Source organism: Drosophila subpulchrella, chromosome 2L, assembly GCF_014743375.2.
Source record: "Drosophila subpulchrella strain 33 F10 #4 breed RU33 chromosome 2L, RU_Dsub_v1.1 Primary Assembly, whole genome shotgun sequence".
Lineage (NCBI taxonomy): Eukaryota > Metazoa > Arthropoda > Insecta > Diptera > Drosophilidae > Drosophila > Drosophila subpulchrella.
Genome location: NC_050610.1, coordinates 15,205,378 through 15,223,700, shown reverse-complemented (window position 1 = coordinate 15,223,700; position 18,323 = coordinate 15,205,378). Strand labels below are relative to the sequence as shown.

Sequence of the window (18,323 nt, the reverse complement as noted above, 5' to 3'; positions counted from 1 at the left end):
CACCACCCGCTCCATCTGGTTGGATGTCCCTGCCTCCCAGCTGGCGCTCAGCCGCACGGACGTCAGAGCATATTATTGTAAATTGAACTCAATTACCAGTGACAGCAGACAAATTGAAGTGGAAATTGAGATCTTCTTTTGGGCGAAGAAGACGACGGTGATGGCAATGCGAATCGCTGAACGGCGAAAAGCTTATAAAGAAAAGAAACCGAAGTCTTTATAAAAATAAGAAATAACCCAAAGTACTTGTAAGTAAAAGTACCATAACCAATAGAATTATAATAAGCGAATATTAAATGCCCTGTAAACCAAAACAGGCAATAACTAATGGTTAAGCATGTGTCGATTTTATCTTAGGATGTCATAAATCAATTAATAGTATCTACTCACGATATAGGAAATCCTAAAAGGCACAATAAATTTAATTATGTTAAGCCCGATTCTTCTGTAATCATGCTACCCCAATATAGAGCACTTACAGGAAAAAATCAGAGGAAACTAATTCACTTAAAAACACTTTGGTTTTGATGGGGCCCCCAGAATGTAGGCCTTCCCCCACCCCTCTCACTGCCCGCCCCTGAATATCCACCCCGGGATTGTGTGTGTCTGGCAGTCTGTGAAATGTCATTTGTCAAATGCACTTTGTGTCACTGTCTGCCGCAGTTCCCATCATGATTTCTCAGACCCCGTGCTTGATGTCCAAGTGTCACAGTCATGCGGGTGAATTTGTCAAGATTTTATAAAAGAGAAAACGTTGGAGGATCAGGGGCAGGGCTGGGGGTTCGCCGTTCTTTTGGCTAATTTATGAGTCAATTAGTCTGACGGCCTGGCCATGCATAAATATTATTATTAAATAGAACTTTGCGCAAGGTACTGGGACTGTACTCGGACATCCAAGACTTATTTTGCTAATCGCGCGTGCTGCGTTTATTGTGTCTTTGCTTTATGATCCATTCAATTTGGCACAAGCTCACAGCCTCAAAGGCTAACGCTAAACACAATTGTGGGCAACATTGTTGCACATGTACACTGATAAATATTTGAAATAACCAAAGTATTACTAAAATAGACAAACGTCGGTAACAAAACAATGCAAAGCTTCAATACTCAGTGTAGTGTAGCTTTCTAAGGAATTAATTTGAGTATTTATAGAATGCATTCAACATACTTTTGACAGCCTTAATTTCAGTGCAAGGGGGCTGTTGCAAAGAATGCTTCGTTGAGAATTAAGTGCCGTGTTGGCTCATATTTTATAGCCAAAACAAACGCTTGCAAATGGGGTTAATGTGGTGGGCGCGTGTAGATCATTATAAAAGCCAGCTGAAATTTATAAAAATACGCATTCAAAAAAGCCATCAAATCGAATTAACATGAAAGAGAACTGTGTAAGTAAATGTACAAAATATCTACATTTAATGAGAATTTATGGCTATAATAAACACATTAATGGGGAGGAAGTCGTTGATAATAAAACTGATGGAAATATGGGGAAGTACAAATTTGAAAATTGGGTAAAATATATTAAGTTAACTTATAAAGACGAACTTGAAGGCTTAACAATGTGCAGCCGATAGAAAATCCATATAAATACATATGTGTGGTGCACGTGGATGTCAGATCCTTTCCTTGCTGCCATTGCACAACGCAATGGGGACCCATTTTGCTTTCGGTCATAAAACACACCCGCGATGGCAGCAACAACCAGGGGCCCCCAAACAAATCGAAGCAATTTACGAAAATGTAGAAAATGTCATTGGGCTGTCAGAATGCATCGTTGTTGTTGACATGTGACCATCCTTATGTGCCCCCAACCCACGTCCTATCGCTATGGTGGAGTGGAAATATGGTAGAAATTGTTATAAAAATCCACAGCGGCAGCAGCACCAACAACAATTGCAACGTATAACAAATTGCACAGCAGCAGCAACAACTTTGCTGTTTCTGACAGTGAAAGCATTGTTGGCTGACAGCTCGAAAAGGGCTCGAGGAGGGGGTTGGCGGTGCGACTACGACCCAAACAGATAGTGCCACACAGGAAGACAGGACAGGGTCGCCGAAAAGGGGATCCTAACGTAACGTAACGCAACGTAACACAAGGGGCAGCTCGGGTGTTCCCGCTGTCACTGCTGTTGGCCGGTAAATTAATGGCCAGTGGAAGTGGCAGATGAGCACAGAGAAATGCAACACGAAATATGTGATATGCACATGTGCTGACTTACGTACTACGAATATGTGGGACATTTTAGGCAAATATCTACTAGTAACCCAAATTGAGCATTATTGTTTGAAAGTTGTATTCCCATAAAAAGAACGGAACACAGAAAAAAATCTATTATTTTATTTTAATTTTAAGTTGTCTAAGCTCAATTATATGAACTTTTAAGAAAATACTTTTTTAGTTGTAGTAAAATTTTTTCAAAACTTAAAGAACTTTCTTTTCTGACTGTCTTTCCACTTCTCCTTATTTCAGCGTCTTATAAAGTTCACGATTATTTTAGAGTAGTGCACAGCGCAAAATAAATATTGAATTAGGTACTATCCACAAATAAAATATGTTTATGTATAGATGTATTTATTGTTAGTCCTACACACAAAAAAACTGTTAGGTAAATAGTTAAATAGTCTCAACCCATCGAATTGTCAATATGACCAACGAAATAGTTACTTTCTCTTTTATGGCAGTTTTAATAATAAATATTAACCAAAGAAACAAAAACATATTTAAAATAATTGTTAACCTTGTTTTACAGTTAAGTAACTATCCGTATGGGTACATTTTACCCATAATCAATTTTTTTGTGTATAATAAAACTAATTTTCTTTATGGGGAGAAACGTGTAATGCATATAATATGTGGGTTTTGAGAAAATTTATTGCGCTAAGGACCACAATACCGAAAGAACTTTCCAGAATTTACCTGCATAACTTTTCAGTAATTTCAATTGTTTCGACTGATATACATTTTCTCGATTTTCTCCCGGGACCTGCCAGTCGTTTAGGCCTCGCAGCTGTTTCGCCGTTGTCTCATTTAAAATGTGAGTAGCTCTCAACATTTAACTGACAATGACTGGTCGGACTTCGTGCTGCGTTGCACCGCTGGCAGCCAAGTGACAGATAGCGAGTCCTGGCAGGCTGGCAGGAAGCGACTGAGACAGGAAGGCTGATGACTGAGGACTGAGCACTGGGAATCCGCAGGACAATGGGTCGGAGGAAGGAGACAGGGGATCCCTCTGGCAGGAAAGGATGAGGAATGGGTAAGACGAGTAGCGCGGGGCAATCAGGCGACACCGAAGGAGAACTGGGAACGAGAAGATTGAGGGGAAGATCCTTTTGTTGGCCTTTTTTCTGCGCCTTCACTACGGCTTGATCGTAATTGTGAGTGACAACGGCTTGATGCCTGATTATGATAAATGAATTGTTAAATTGAATTAGGTGTTGCCGCGCTGCTGTCACTCAAAAACCATCGTCATATTTCCCCCAATTCCCGCGCCACGTCTGTTCTTATTGTACCCTGTAATCGGCAGAAATGTGGGGATATACCATTTGAACATCTGTTTGAAGGGGTAAAATTTATTACAGTCATAAAACATGTTTCTAATCTTAGTATATTTCAATTGATATTGTAGAAAGGTTTTATAATAAATGTGAGATAAATTACTTCAACAAAATATCCTGCTTAATTTAGATCTTTCTTAGATAGTAAGGTGCTTTTCATGACTTAAGGGGTATAATTTAGTCGAAATGTTTGGGATTCCTTCCAAGCGCTGGTTGGCTTTCTTTTGGTTTTGCTCCTCGCAGCTCCTGCCACCACTTCACAATGAAATTGCATGAAATTTGATATTTTTCAACGCTTGTCAACGGGGCCAGGGGCACAAAGGGTTTGGTCGGGTTTGGTTGGGTTTGGTTGGGTTTGGTTGGGTTGGGCCTGTCAGATGATGGACATCCTGCCTGGAAGGGTTGTTTGGCAGGAATGGTTGGAAATCTGGCGACAATTGTTGTCTGTCCTGTCGCGGTGCGGTGTGCTCGCAAAATTAGCTCAGGTTACCTTAATTATGCCCTCTTGATGCCCGCGTATCCTGAGAGGTTTGTTTGTTTGCGTTCATGAATAGTTGAGCTCTGGTTGCTAATAGGCTCTTAGATGGATGTTTGAGTTCACAGAAGTTAATAGACGGCTGTCAGTGGTACTCGTCTTTCACGTTTGGATAAGCGAGGGATTCTGGGAAGTGAAATTGTATATTTTTGTATTCTATGCTATGCTCTCAAACATGCTTAGATACTTATAAAAAATGCATAATTAAATTTAAGAAGTGCTTAACAATGAAAGGTGGCAAAAAGTGTCTTACCAATTTATTTAATACCTACATAGATAGGTAATATGCTTATCATCCCCTTCTATTTTTAGAACGGCAAACAAGACTATTGGTCGGAAGCTTATCACTGGAAATTTTGGCGCAGTAAATCACCAAGCATCGGTGGTTCAGTGGTAGAATGCTCGCCTGCCACGCGGGCGGCCCGGGTTCGATTCCCGGCCGATGCAAATTAAATTTTTTTTTTACTTTTTGTCAAATATTTTAAATTTAATTTCTGAACATAATTATTTTTCATTAATCACCATATAGTTTTTAATGGCTTAAGCGTTACATTAGTGTATCTGTTACTCTAAAACCTGTTTAAGTCTCTCTTTTGTGTCTGGTTACATTTGCAATCCGGTTTTCTAAGAAGAGGTGCATCTTTTGCAGAGGTGTTCGCCAATTTCCTTGCCAAAAGAAAAATTTCAGCTTGGAAAATATGTATTTTCCCAACAGCATCGGTGGTTCAGTGGTAGAATGCTCGCCTGCCACGCGGGCGGCCCGGGTTCGATTCCCGGCCGATGCAAACTAATTTTTTTCTTACTTTTCTAAATATGTTTGAATTTAAGTATTTAATTTAGAAAAAACTAACCCGGTTAAAGAGTCTTTTGATGGTTATTTTCTCGCAATCTAAAAAGTAAGCTATTTGGTAAGTAAAAAAAAATAAAAACGATAAACAAAATTAATAATTTGCTTAAAAAATTGGTTTGCATCGGCCGGGAATCGAACCCGGGCCGCCCGCGTGGCAGGCGAGCATTCTACCACTGAACCACCGATGCTTCATGAATGATGGCGGCAGAATTCCCGGGCATTTATTGAGTAACACCGTTTTAATAATCTAATATAATCTGTAGTTTATTGATAGTTTCTAGAGATATACCTATAAATGAATAAATTTAAGGGCTAAAATGGTTTAAATAATTATTTCTGTTGACGTGCGACTACAACTTATTTTGAAACTGAAGTTATCTTTTTACAAAGACTGACCTTTTTCAAAACTTCTCTAGATAACACTTCGTTCACTTTTCATAGCCGGACTATAGTATCTGACATCAGAATACGCCTAATAAGGATTGCCAACCTGAAGTATTTTACCGACCACGCGAGTATTGCCTATTGAGCAAGACTTTTCCACAGAAGATTCACCGAAAAATATTTCCGTCGCCATCAAATTTCGCTGGCTAATCAAACAAAAACCCCGCACCCACCTACGCGAATGTGATACATTTTCATGCCAACTGACAGTTGCTGACCAGCACTCGGTCCGCTCATTAGTGAGGCCCATTCAGTCACTCATCACTCACTCGTGCGCCGTGTTTTTCGGGTGGATAATATATCACAGGGCACATGGTCGCAGAGATGCGTAGGAAAAGGGAAAACTGAGGCAGAAAAACGAACGTACTTGTTGAAAATCACACCTAGCTGAGCAGAGAACCACTGCCCCCGGAAATTCCTGGAGGGGAATGCTGGGGAGGTGTCACAGCAAAACAGCTACCAGCGACAATGACAACGGTTCCACATTGTTGTCACATGTCATCCGACGCTGAAAAAGATGACACCACTCCTCCGCGGGGGAACCGAAACAGGAATGGTGCAGGGATGAGCGTGAAATACGAGTCCTTCGGCATGTAGCACAAAATGAAATGGGCGAAAAATGATGAATGACAAAATTATACAGCAAATGCGCGTCAGGCTGACATGTGACCACTAATGAGGATCAACTGGAGTCGGGTCTGCAGGATGGGTCCCCGATGAGTTGGTATTTCTCGCTCTTTTTTGCTTCAAACCACTTGAAAGTCACATTTTGGCATTGAATTTCGGATGGCAGAGCAAACATCCTTTCTGTATTGAGTTTCACTGGTGCAACTCTGCCATCCAAGGTAACCAGGGGGTACCCATAGCACGGGGCATGACAGTATCCTGACTAAAGATGCGTTTCCCCCACTTGCTTGTATAAAATATAATATAGAACTTATGCCTATCATCAGGAATTAGAGAGCACTCCTGATGAAGAAAAAATTCACTTATCTAAACGATGCATGTGTCGACGAAGATGTCATAACCTCAGAAACTGCACAGTGCCAAAATGGCCAGGAAGTCGGGGCCATAAGCAGGCAAAGTCGTTTGCTAAAACGAGCATATCATACTGAGGGCAAGGACGCGCCAGACTGCCATCAAATAATAAAATGCAGAGTCAGCAGGAAATTCGCACTGGGGTAGTTTCATCCACTTTTCAGCTGAGCACACAAGAAAAACGGGGGAAAAATGCAATTTGGTTGGAGTTTTAAAGTCTTGATGACGCGACTGGGGTCTAAAGGTAATTGAATTTCAAGAGCCTGAACACACAGACTTGGGGTGGCTCACAAATCAGGAAATCATTACGAATAAATACGTGTAAAGGCAAACAAGGGACTCTTAAGTAAAAAAAAGTATAATATTAACACTGTTAGAAAAAACTATATATTGATTTACAATTTTAAAATTTCATATAACATCAAAACCTTTAAATTTCATGGCTTACTATAAAATGGTTTTAATCAAGGTTAAAACAATATTCCATCTTATTGTTAATAATAATATGATAATAATCATATTTACACAAATAGTTATTTATTTGATAAACTTATTATGTCAATAAAAAATGAATTTTTGCATTAAAATTAAAGTTTCAAATTCTTAAATGAACTATATTTGTAACAAATAATATTTGAATAATACAAATTCGTAAAAACAGCAATGGATAAAAATTACATTAGGAATTTTGTAATTTATCATTAAACTTTGGACTTACACTTATTTATTATTAAATTCGAAGTTAACTTTTTTCTTACTTAAAGAAAAGTAAGGGAACTTACAGTAAAATAAAGTTCAATATAAGCACTGGTTAAAAAGAATATCTGCAATTTGGAATAATATTTTGGAATATCATAAAATATGAAAATATTTCAATGATGGTAAAAACATTAGATTAGTCGACAGTCATATTTTCTTTAATTAATAAAATAAAAGAATTTCACATTAAAATTAAAAATTCCAATTCCTAAATTACCTATACTTGTTACAATTTTTTTAAAATTCGTAAAACCCACAATAGATAAAAATCGAAGAAGAAAATATTTAAATATTAAACCTTTGCACTTTCTATGTTTTTTTACCATTAAATATATAAAGATTTATCTATTACTTGACTTTCTAAATATATCACAGGTATTTCTAAAAATAAGCCAGACAACATCATTGAAATGTTAATTTCGATTGAGGTATTATAGTTGAAAGTGATCCCAAATTTGGTGCGCTTAGCTTTCCAAAGCCGCATTATTGATGGTGACACCCACGCCGGTGGATCGACGGTGGATCGGCACCACCCAAGGTAATAAAATGTGCCCCACTGTGCGACAACGTTCAACTTCCAAGTCCGGCGCCCGTCATCAAATGTCGCGATCTGCGAGCCACGATCAACACAGAAGGAGCAAAAAAATACAAATCTGAAGAAAAAATACAAAATAAATGCTGCTGTGCGTCCAAGGCGATGCTGAAAGTGGTGCGGTGTGTTGGCTGTGAGTGCCTAAGTAGTAGTTGTCATTTGAGTGACTTTAATGGTCTGTTGAGACATAATCGCTGCCATTTTAAATGGAATTTTATTGCCACTTCACGAAATTTTTATTGCTGAACCAGCAAGCCAAGCCCGGCCAAACGTACCGTCCACACTGCCACACTGCCAAAATAAAAACAAAATACGTATTTAAAAAAAATAATGCTGCATGCTGCGGTGACGATGACGTGGTGCGGACTCTGTCGGTGGTGCCGCCGCAATGGCAACCAAATTGTTGCATTTAAAAGCAAATTGATGGCCGCAGAATTAAAGGAGGCCACACCATGGACAGTTGGCGAGTTGAGTTGCTGAAATTCAAGTTCCCCGCGCTCCGAATACGCATTAACTAAAGGCTAACCAAGTCCGCCGCACTGAAAAAAATGTACCAATTTGAATTGCCATGGATTAAAGAGAACTCGAGACCTTGAAAATATTTGCAAACTGATTTCTCATTCATATAAATATCTGAACCAAATATTTTTCTCATAGAACTAAAATCCACTGTAACATGAGTGTATTCATTGGGTTTATTTAAATAAAATGATACAAAAATATTTTTAAAACTTGATTTTTTTTATTCTTTAAATCAACAGAGCCTGGCTTGCATTTAAAGTTCCTATTTACAAAAGACTCAACTGTCTAGCAAACATTTTGCGATAAAAACTTTTATTTCCACTTGTTTCAAATATAATTTCAAGATTATTTTTGGCTTATAAATATTTTTCACTTGTATTTGAGTTTTACAAAAACAGACCTTTGAAATTTTAAAATATTCATTTCGAGACGTTTTCCTTTAATTTCCTTTAATAATTGATATCTCCCCCATCCGATAAATATTTACTACTTTTATTAGGATTTTACACAAACAGACCTTTAAAATTTTAAAATATTCATTTCGAGAAATTTTCCTTCAACTTCCTTTAATAATTGAAATCACCTCATCCGATTGCCGTTCTCAGTGCATCGCAGATCGCGGCAAAGCCTAAACAACGACGTGTTGGTATAATTTTGTAGACTAGTTTATTGGACACATTAAATATGGCCCGATAATTAAGTCATAAATTAGATTGCAACCGCGACGACGACGTGAACGACATGGACGAGTGTCACCATATCAGGTTACGTGGCATCCACAGCAGGCGGCCTGCCACGCAAAGGGGGCAGGGGAATGCGTCTCATTTAAAATTGATGCCTAATCGAATTTCTTTATCGCGTGTGTATGTCTTGTCTCCGGCAACGGAGGACTGGGTCTCCATCTCACCATGCATCCCCTCACCCGCCTGTCTGGGGCAGAAAATTTATGGATTTGCATATTGCGACACTAAATGTTTTAAGGTCTCTGCCGGCGGCGGAGGCCTGGCGACGATCGTGTCAGGAAGCTAATGTTTAATGAATTCAATTTCTTTATGCGCTACTTGGTCGATTCGAAAATGGCCGGCGGTTTCAAGGGGAAACCGAACAGAAATGAAAAATTGGTATTTGTCTTCTTTCTTTAGAGGTGGCAGTGGTAAAGGACGGACTGGATGAGATATTGGGTGTTCTGTTTAGCTGAAAATAACAAATGGATGCAAGGTGAAAATTAAAAATCTAATGATCTTTGTCAGTTTGCCATTAGCTTAGCTAGATATGTTGCATTCTATTTATTTACTCTTCTATATCAAATAAATTATGGGAAGTTTAAAAAGAAATATTGCCAATCATATATGATCTAATAAAATGTCGTACAATGTATAGCAATATATTGATTGACTGTGACGACATTTTTATTATAAATGCGCGACAACAATTTGAATGCCTTGATAAATAATTAAAATTTCAGTTGGTTATTGATTGGATATAAATTGCAGCAAAATGATATTACAAAGTAAAAAAATGTTTTCAATAAATAGACAATATGAACATTTTTTTTATTAAAGCAAATTGAAATACAATTGCAATTGAGACGGATTCAAAATTTAATTTGAAAAAATGTGTAAACGATTTTTATTACAAATGTTTAAATGTTTATAGAGGCTTGATGGGTTTGCCTGCAATAAAAATGAATGAAACCAATATCCCTTTCACTGACTCAAGTATCTTTCGTGTAAGTTGGATATCACATGGCAACTTAACAGCTGCTGCTTGACCACATGACTCTCGAGAAGGCCAATCGGAATTGGCAGCTTTTCTGCGGTTCTGACTGCCGGCCAACACATGCCAAAACAAACAAGATCTTTGGGCCCCAAGGAGGACCATCGCTTTTAGCCAGGTTGTCAGGTAATGGAGACGTTGGTCAAGCATCTTGTGGACCGAGTGTGAAAGCCACAGCCTTCGGTCTTGCTTCTCCTTGGGCTCAGGCAAAATAAAACTCGTAATTGAATATCAATTCAGGCCAACGCCCAAATGTTTGGGGGGTGGGTAGGTAGGTAGTCAAGATGGCAACGAGGACGGGGCAGGCATGTAAATTCGAAATGCAAACAGCGCATCCTTGCCATTCAATCACTCACCCAGACGACAGCAGCAGCTCCCTTGATGGATGACAATCAATCTCAAGTGTCAGGCAAATATCAGTTTGTTTTCATTGAAGCGCACCACGGAATCGTGCAACGTGGTTGCCTCAATTCTGCCCCATCTGCCCCGGCCCGGCTTCTTCCACTCCCTCCACTCGAGTGTGAGTGAGTGACAACAGTCGAAACGAGTGAATGATTGAAAGGCTGATGGATCGATGACTCGACTGACTGACTGACTGAAGGACAGATAAACGGAGAATTGCTCGTCTTTTTCCTATGGCCAAGATGGCAAAAACCAAATAAGCCTGACCGCAAGTGTGGAAATCAAAAGTAATGGGGACATCCAAGTGGGGACATCAAAGTGAGAACCCTTGTTAAGTGTGAAAGAATATCGTAAGAAGTTTGAAAACATATAAAATAAATTAATGTTTATGTTGGGAAATGTAATAATATAGAGGTCTTTTGGTGGGTTACTTTTTAGACCTTCCATAGAGTGATTACTGTGTAAACTGAAAAGTGTTACCAACCGTTAGAACGCTTAATGTTTGACCTTAAATAAATTAATAAAATTTAAAAATATTTTTTGTATCAAAAATTGTTTCCGAAAGTCTTAAAAACTGTTTCTTTTTTTCAAAGTACAAATGCATGTTGGTTGAATTTTTTAAATATTTTTTTTTACTTTTTAAATTTTTTGTTACTCTTAATTCTAAAGGAACCCATTTGATTAGTTGTTTACTATAGTGTTTTAGAAAATATGAAAGATCATAAAATCTCTTTTATGGTATCACATATAAATAAATATAAATAAGGTACAATAATAATATAGTGAAATCCAAACCAGCTGAGCACAAAGAAATTGTTCATGGTGATATACTACCTCCATCACATCACTGCAGACGTGGACGTACCATCTCATTGAAATTTGATAAACAAAAGGCGTAGACCGCATCATCATCGTCGTCGTCATGAATGATGATCTTCTGGGCTCCAGCATCACCGGCAACCTCAACCTCAACGGCAGCCGAATGATGCCCGTTGACAAGTCACGCCAAGAGTGTCGAGTTAGCGAACAGCTGCCACTGGTCGACCCCCCTCGAAACCCCCTCGCCGACGCCCCACTCACTCTGCAGTGCCATCACATCCACATCCTCCTGTCATTCAGCGCCATTGTCGTTGTCACTTCCATCATTGTCAGCCCTGCCGCTTGATTTTGTCATTGTCATGGCGCGTTTGTTTTGCCTCGGGACGGTAGCCAGCATCGCCAGATCAACATCAATTTATTAGTTTTATTTTCTTCGCGGCATCGGGCATTTATAATCAAGCATTTTTTGTTCCCTTTCGGTGGCCTGCGATTTCTGTTGTGTCACTTCCGCCCAAGACATTTGTCGTCAGCACGAGCGGCAGGTTCAGGCCTTATCGTTAGTACACAGAGAGAAATGGATAATCTATAATATATAATCTATAATCTAAACAGCATTGCACAGACCATTCCCTACTTCATAGAGTAATCATTATTAATATTGTATTATTTTTAAAACCGTCATTAATGTATCGATTTAATTGATTGGTAGCAATAGTTATAATCGTTATAATACTGCTTACAATAATAATATAATATAATATATTCATATTTATCATTGTTATATTGGAACTAAAAATATAAAAATGATTCAAGCGAGTTATCAAAGTTTTTATTTGGTTCCTTTTTTTGAGTGATGTCCATATTTTTATTTTAGTTGAAGTTTTTCTCAGTGCACTCCTCCAAATGAGTTTCCCCCTCCTTGAGAAGGAACTACCTGCTGCGCGGCGATGATGGCGACCGGAGTCTGATGAGTCTATTATCAGTCTCGGGCCGGACGGTTGTGTCAGCATTTATGGGCCCCGTCTCTTGTTTGAATAATTGGACATTACGCGGCTCGAGGTTCCGAAAGGAGCCCTAAATAGCAATTAGGCCGCGGTAATTTGAGCTGAGAAACGGAAGTTGTCATGATAATTGGAATTAGTTTCTATAGGCCATGGCTGGGTAATTGAAAGAAACGGGAAGCAACTAGCAAAGTATAGATGGAGCCCAGTGCTTCGGGGAAGTGACTTGTCGGAGTTTTCGGGCCACCCTAATGATCGTACTTTTCTGTGAGACCAGCAAATGGTTTGAGCTCTTCCGAAATAGTGTTCAGGTGCATTTGCAATTAATGGATTTGGATTTGATGATGTATTTTTAATAACTCTCTTTTGATTCTGTGTAATATAGTCTTTTGAAAATTCTTCAACATTTTATGATCATGGATACTTAGGACCTAAAGAGTTGATCCTAAAACCGTTTGAAAACTATTTAAATCCTTGAAAAATGCTTATATTTAAATAAGAACAATTTTATTCTTCCCAAGAAATTGGTTTTAAATAAAAAATAAGTCCACTGAATGAAAAGATTCCTAAATCCTTTTTTAAAATTTCTAAATCTTTGGAAATAAAATTAAACTTATAACTTATAACTGTCATTCCTGGATTCTATAGGTATATTTCCAAAAAAATTTCGGATTGGATCTCTTCAAAAAATGTTTGTAAATCTTGTTTTAATTTCTTTAACGGTATTTTCTACTTCACTTATAATCATGAAACAACCCTTCAAAATACAATGCTTTTTTTGAAAAATACGATTTTTTCCAAACTGAAGCCAAATCTTTTACAATCTGCAAGGGAAATAAGATGAATTGCGATTACTTTCCCAGTCCTGTAACTGAGTTGAGTTGAGTTGAGACAACACCCAACTGCATTGCAGACAGTCGGGCCATCAGTCACTCAGTCAGTCAGTTTGTCAGTTTGTCATGCCTTCAAGGCAGGAGGAGCCATTTGCTGTTGCTGTTGGGCTTGGTGTTGCTGCTGCTGCTGCTCATGGTCCTCTCCGTGTTCACTGTCAACGGTTGAGTGTGTGCGAAAGCTTTGAATTTATATGCCAGTGTCAGTTGTCAATCACATTTGCAAACTGTCACACATGCGAGCGTTCAAACAGCGGCAAGCTGGCAAAACTGGCAAACTGGCAACTGGCAAAGTGAGCGAGTGAGCACAGGAAGCGGCACGGCGGCAACATATTAATCTTTGCCAACGAGAAGGATACCCACATGGTCGTGGGGCGTTGCCGTTGCCGTTTCCTCGGAAACAGGAAGAAGAAAGCGGCGAAAAGCGCCAGACGTTGACAGGCATAAGTAATGCAAAAAAATTACTTTATAATGGAGTGCGAAAATGAAAATTGCTGCAACCAAAAAAAAAAAAAAACGAAGAACCCCTACGAGCTTGACAACCGCAACGTTGCTTTTTCCATGATTGCTACAAGCAATTTGAGGTAAGATAATCATGGGCCATGGACCCACAAAAGATTTCGCACACACACATTTCATATGCATGGCCATGGACACGAACGATGGCAACATGTTGCTGCAGGGTCGCTGATGTTGCTGCCGTAACAGTTGGGTGTTGCCGTTGCTGCTGCCGCTGGCGTTGACTGTCGGGAGCAATACTTTGTCGCTGCTCTGACTGCTGACTGTCAACTGTTTCCCAGTGTGCGAGGATTTCAAATGCGATGCGCTGACACCTCGCACACACATCAGCAATACCGGGAACAGCAGCAACACAAGCAACACCAGCAACACTGGGCGATTGCAAATGCGACATGGGCCCCACCCACGTGTCGCCCCCACAGCTGACAGCCTTCTGACAGTTTTTGTTGTTCACGCGAGTAATTCATTTTATGCTGCCGCTGCAAGGAGCAGCAACTTCCCCTTTGCCGTTGCTGTTGCTGTTGGTGCTGCTGCTGCTGTCACCTCGTTGCTTCATTTCACATCACAAAAATGCCAAGCAAAGCGACGCCCGTTGACATGTGAGAGACGACAGTGCTGCCAGGACATCCAGAGGGAGGCCCCTGAAACGTCCCTGTGACAAGTGACAGTTAAGTTGATGTTGCTGCTGTTCCTGTTGCTGTTGCTGTTGGTGTTGCTGTTGCTGTTGCAGTTGCCGTTGCTGCTCCCCAGCAACGTAATTCATTTTGCATGTGCGTGCAACGTTTTCAAGCGTATTTATTACGTAAATTAACAACAAATACAACAAGGATGTTGATGAGGACAACTACAACTACAACGACGACAGCAGGATGTTCATGACGTAGCGGAAATAAATTTTGCGTGAACAATACAAAGCGTTACACAGCAACTTGGCCAAGTTGTAAATGCCTCAAGGAGAGATAGAGAGGGCAACAGCGGGTAGAGTTGGCGAAATTAATAGCAGGCCAAGGGAGCGGAGGGCAAAGAGGCAGGACCAGCCACGCACACATGCTAATGAGCCGTCAGAGGTGGCTCAAAAGGGGGGTCGAAAGGGATTTAAGGAGCGCTATGCCGACAGGAAGTGACTGTCAGCTGAATGAAAGGAAGCCAAAGTCCCGAGTTGCCCGAGGAGAGCTCAAGTGACCAAGGAATGACTAAAAATGCAGAAGATTAGATGAGAAAAGTTGGAAAACCAATAAAGGACAATGGTTTAGATATGATGGTGTCAAATAAAATCTATAATAAATCTATAAATCTATAATAAATGCATTATTTAAGACAGAATATTGAATATATATGTATTATACGAGTATACCTTTAAAGAGTAATGATCATGCCTGGGAAAGTGTGAAATAAGTTTATATTATACATTTTTTTATAAATTTTCTTCAGCCCAACTAACAACGACTTTGATCACCTAACATCTAACCAATTTATTGCTGCTAAATTTTCTACTTTGCATTCATCTCAGCTAGAGAAAACGGTAAGAACCACATTAATCATTGGAAAACAGCGTTTTATGGGCCCAACCTCGTCCGCTGAAAATCTTAAAAGCTCGACAGCCAACTAGCTGTAGCTGGTACTATCAGCCAAGAGCCTGGAAAATACATTCAGTAAATGTATCAATTTACATGAAGCAACACTTAATTTGAAAATTATATGCAAAAGGAAGTGCAATAAATTTATAGCCATGTCGGCGAATCAAGAGAGAAACTGTGCGGCGGAGTTGGAGTTGAAGTTGGATGCAGACTGGCCATAAACTTGTTTACCAATTGCTACCAAGCAAACCAGACCAAGTCTGGAGACCATGGAGGCCATGGCTAGAGTGCCTCGTAAATGTTTCTATCAACTTGAAAGGCTCCTCGTAAAATTTGTGAAATGTGACCATATCGAATGCGTCCGTTTCAAGCCGACGACGCGATCCGTTTAATGTTACGCAAATTTATGTGATTTCCCCTACACAACATTAATTGATTACCGTCCGAGTATTGGGGAAATGGAAGTTGGCGATGAGGTAAATCTTCATCTGTCTGTTAATTGAATGGCAGCTCGTTTGGTAGCCCGAAGGCATGAATATGGTTTTGAACAGATGAACATATAAAACTGGATTTAGTTTAAAATATTTTTAAAATCGACTATTCATTCAAAATTGTTTAAATTGTTGGGGAAATAATATTGAACTGTATTAAAATTCTTTGATATCTGTATCTTAAAATAAATACATTTTTTGATATGATAGCACACTTTAATAAAACAACATTATAAATAAAAAATAAACCCTGTTCCGTTTTTCACTTTCGAGTTCTTTACTTAAAGTTCATTTAAACAAATGTTATTATATAGTCGGCTTACAATTATTGTTCTTACAGAGATATATTCAGATATATTTAGATAGATTTTGATGATGCTTCAGATGACCAAAAAGTTTTTCATTTTTCATAAGAAACGGATGTACGAAAAGTACAATTCAGAATAGGACTGATAGTCCCTTTTGCCCGCAGGCAACAAAGCGAAATCAATTTTTGATTGATTGAACCGTCATATGGAATATAATGAGGCCAATTTACTTGTGATTTTATTCAGGGCTCAGACCCCTGACCTGGCCAGCTCAATTTCCCACCCAAAGGGCAATTGCGACCCATTCTTTGGCTAACCGCAAGCAATTTTGGGGTAAAATGATTTCCCCTAGTCTGACATGTTACCTGGAGGAATAAAATATGCCTTTCCATGGCATAGGATATTTCAGTGCCGTCTCTCTGCTGGCTGCTCTGCGGTTGTCCTTTTTGCCTTTTGCCCCGTTGCGTTGCCGGCCGTCCTGTCATCGTTACTGTCTGCTTTCGGCAGGGATTTGTAATATTATGCTGTCAAGTCGAACATGCCCACTGACAGTTACCAACTGTCTGCCGGTTCCAGCTCGTCGGTTCGGTTCGGTTCGGTTGGGTCGGTCGCTTGACTTGAGTGTGTAAGCCGACAGTGGGTTACACCCCAATTCCACAATTCCACAATTCCTGGACCGATCCGATCCACAGGAATCGACTGTCCGCTGTCGGGCGGACTGCCAATTACACTTTTTGACGCCGAGCACAATGTGTGCGCGAGGGCTTCTTGGGGTTAAGGTTGGCCAGGGGGCGTCGACATCGTCCTGGATCCTGGCTGAGTTTCGGCTTGATGCTAACAAATAATGACACGGCAATTTGCAGATTTCACAGCATGCCTCATAGAGACGGGGAGGCATGCACGAGCTTAAGTGTCTACGTATCTACCACTTGAGCCCACCAGGCGAGTTAACAAAGTCAATTCAAACTTTGTTTAGCTGCTGGGCGTAGCCACTTCGCCCAGCTTTTGAGGCCCAGTTCTACATTTAGTTGATATCAGTGACAAGTCCAAGGTGGTTGATGCTTTGTCTGGCATCGCCGGTAGTGCTGGCAACTCTAGATCACACTTATTTTTAAAGTACCTCAAAACAGCTATAATTGAAACGTATTTATGTTTAAAAGATTTATTTAAAATAAATTATATTTCACTCACCAAAGATTAGAATTTCATATTAAACTCAAAATTTGTAAGACCCAAAGTAACTATAATTGTTGATTTTAGTATTAGCAAACTTAATAATACTTAATAACTTAATATATTAAACTCAAAATTTGTAAGACCCAAAGTAACTATAATTGTTGATTTTAATATTAGCAAACTTAATAATATTCGCAGCAATGGATAAAATAAATTGTATATGAAATCATTGTATTTGTTACAATTTTTTAAGGTGCATACTAAATGTGAAAATATTTATTGGGAAACCTAATTTTGCAAGCCATTTTAATTGTTCGCTGGTGTTTTGTTTTTAAGCTTCGGAAGAAATGAAATAAAATCAAAATAAACTTTTTAGATTTTATTTTATGGTAACCTAAATATTTTCCATCTTATGAAAAATAGCCAGATGTAGCTAAAAGGACTATCTTAGCATCTCCGTCCTTAGGACCGCCTGCCAGTGTCAGTTCGTTCAGAGTCCTGCTGAGAGGAGCAAAATCAATTCGTCCACAACGTTTTGGGTTTAAAGAGCTTGACAGCCGCAGCTCGATCCTGGCAGCTGGTGGTCCAAAGTCCGGAGTCCGGAGTCCAAAGTCCGGACTCAAGTCCGCATTCACTTACTGACGAGTGGGGCAGACGACCTCCTGCCAACTGGCCTGTCAAATTTTGTCACTGGGCGGAACGAGGTTCGTTGAGGACGTTCTTCAGCCCACTGAATGATTGATGACCCAAGTGCCGAGATTGGGATTAATTTCCCGTTCGGAATTTGAAATTTATGTGGTATTTATCTGTTTGTTGCCGGAAAATAAAGATTTTTATACTCTTTAATGATTTTAAATGCATTATTTTAGCAAAGGGTAATGTAATATAATACATTTCAATAAAAATCGATAGCCAATGAAATCAAGATATTAAGAATATTTTTTGTATTTTACCCGGTAGGAACCAAGCAATAGCAGTTTGAGTAAAAATAATATTACAATTTCTTTCAACAAGAATGTAAAACCATTTCGCAGACAAACATTAAGATGAGAAACAAACAAGCGATATC

At 39.3% G+C, this 18,323-nt stretch overlaps 3 non-coding genes across 3 annotated transcripts; 2 read left to right on the top strand and 1 right to left on the bottom strand.

Moving 5' to 3' along the window:
* The first annotated feature begins 4,466 nt into the window (after window positions 1–4,466).
* On the top strand, window positions 4,467–4,537 carry Trnag-gcc. The gene has a single exon. It is a non-coding gene; the product is annotated as a tRNA-Gly (tRNA).
* Window positions 4,538–4,804: 267 nt separating this feature from the next.
* Window positions 4,805–4,875, top strand: Trnag-gcc. The gene has a single exon. It is a non-coding gene; the product is annotated as a tRNA-Gly (tRNA).
* A 182-nt stretch (window positions 4,876–5,057) lies between these two features.
* Window positions 5,058–5,128, bottom strand: Trnag-gcc. Its single transcript has one exon. It is a non-coding gene; the product is annotated as a tRNA-Gly (tRNA).
* Between the last annotated feature and the right edge of the window lie 13,195 nt (window positions 5,129–18,323).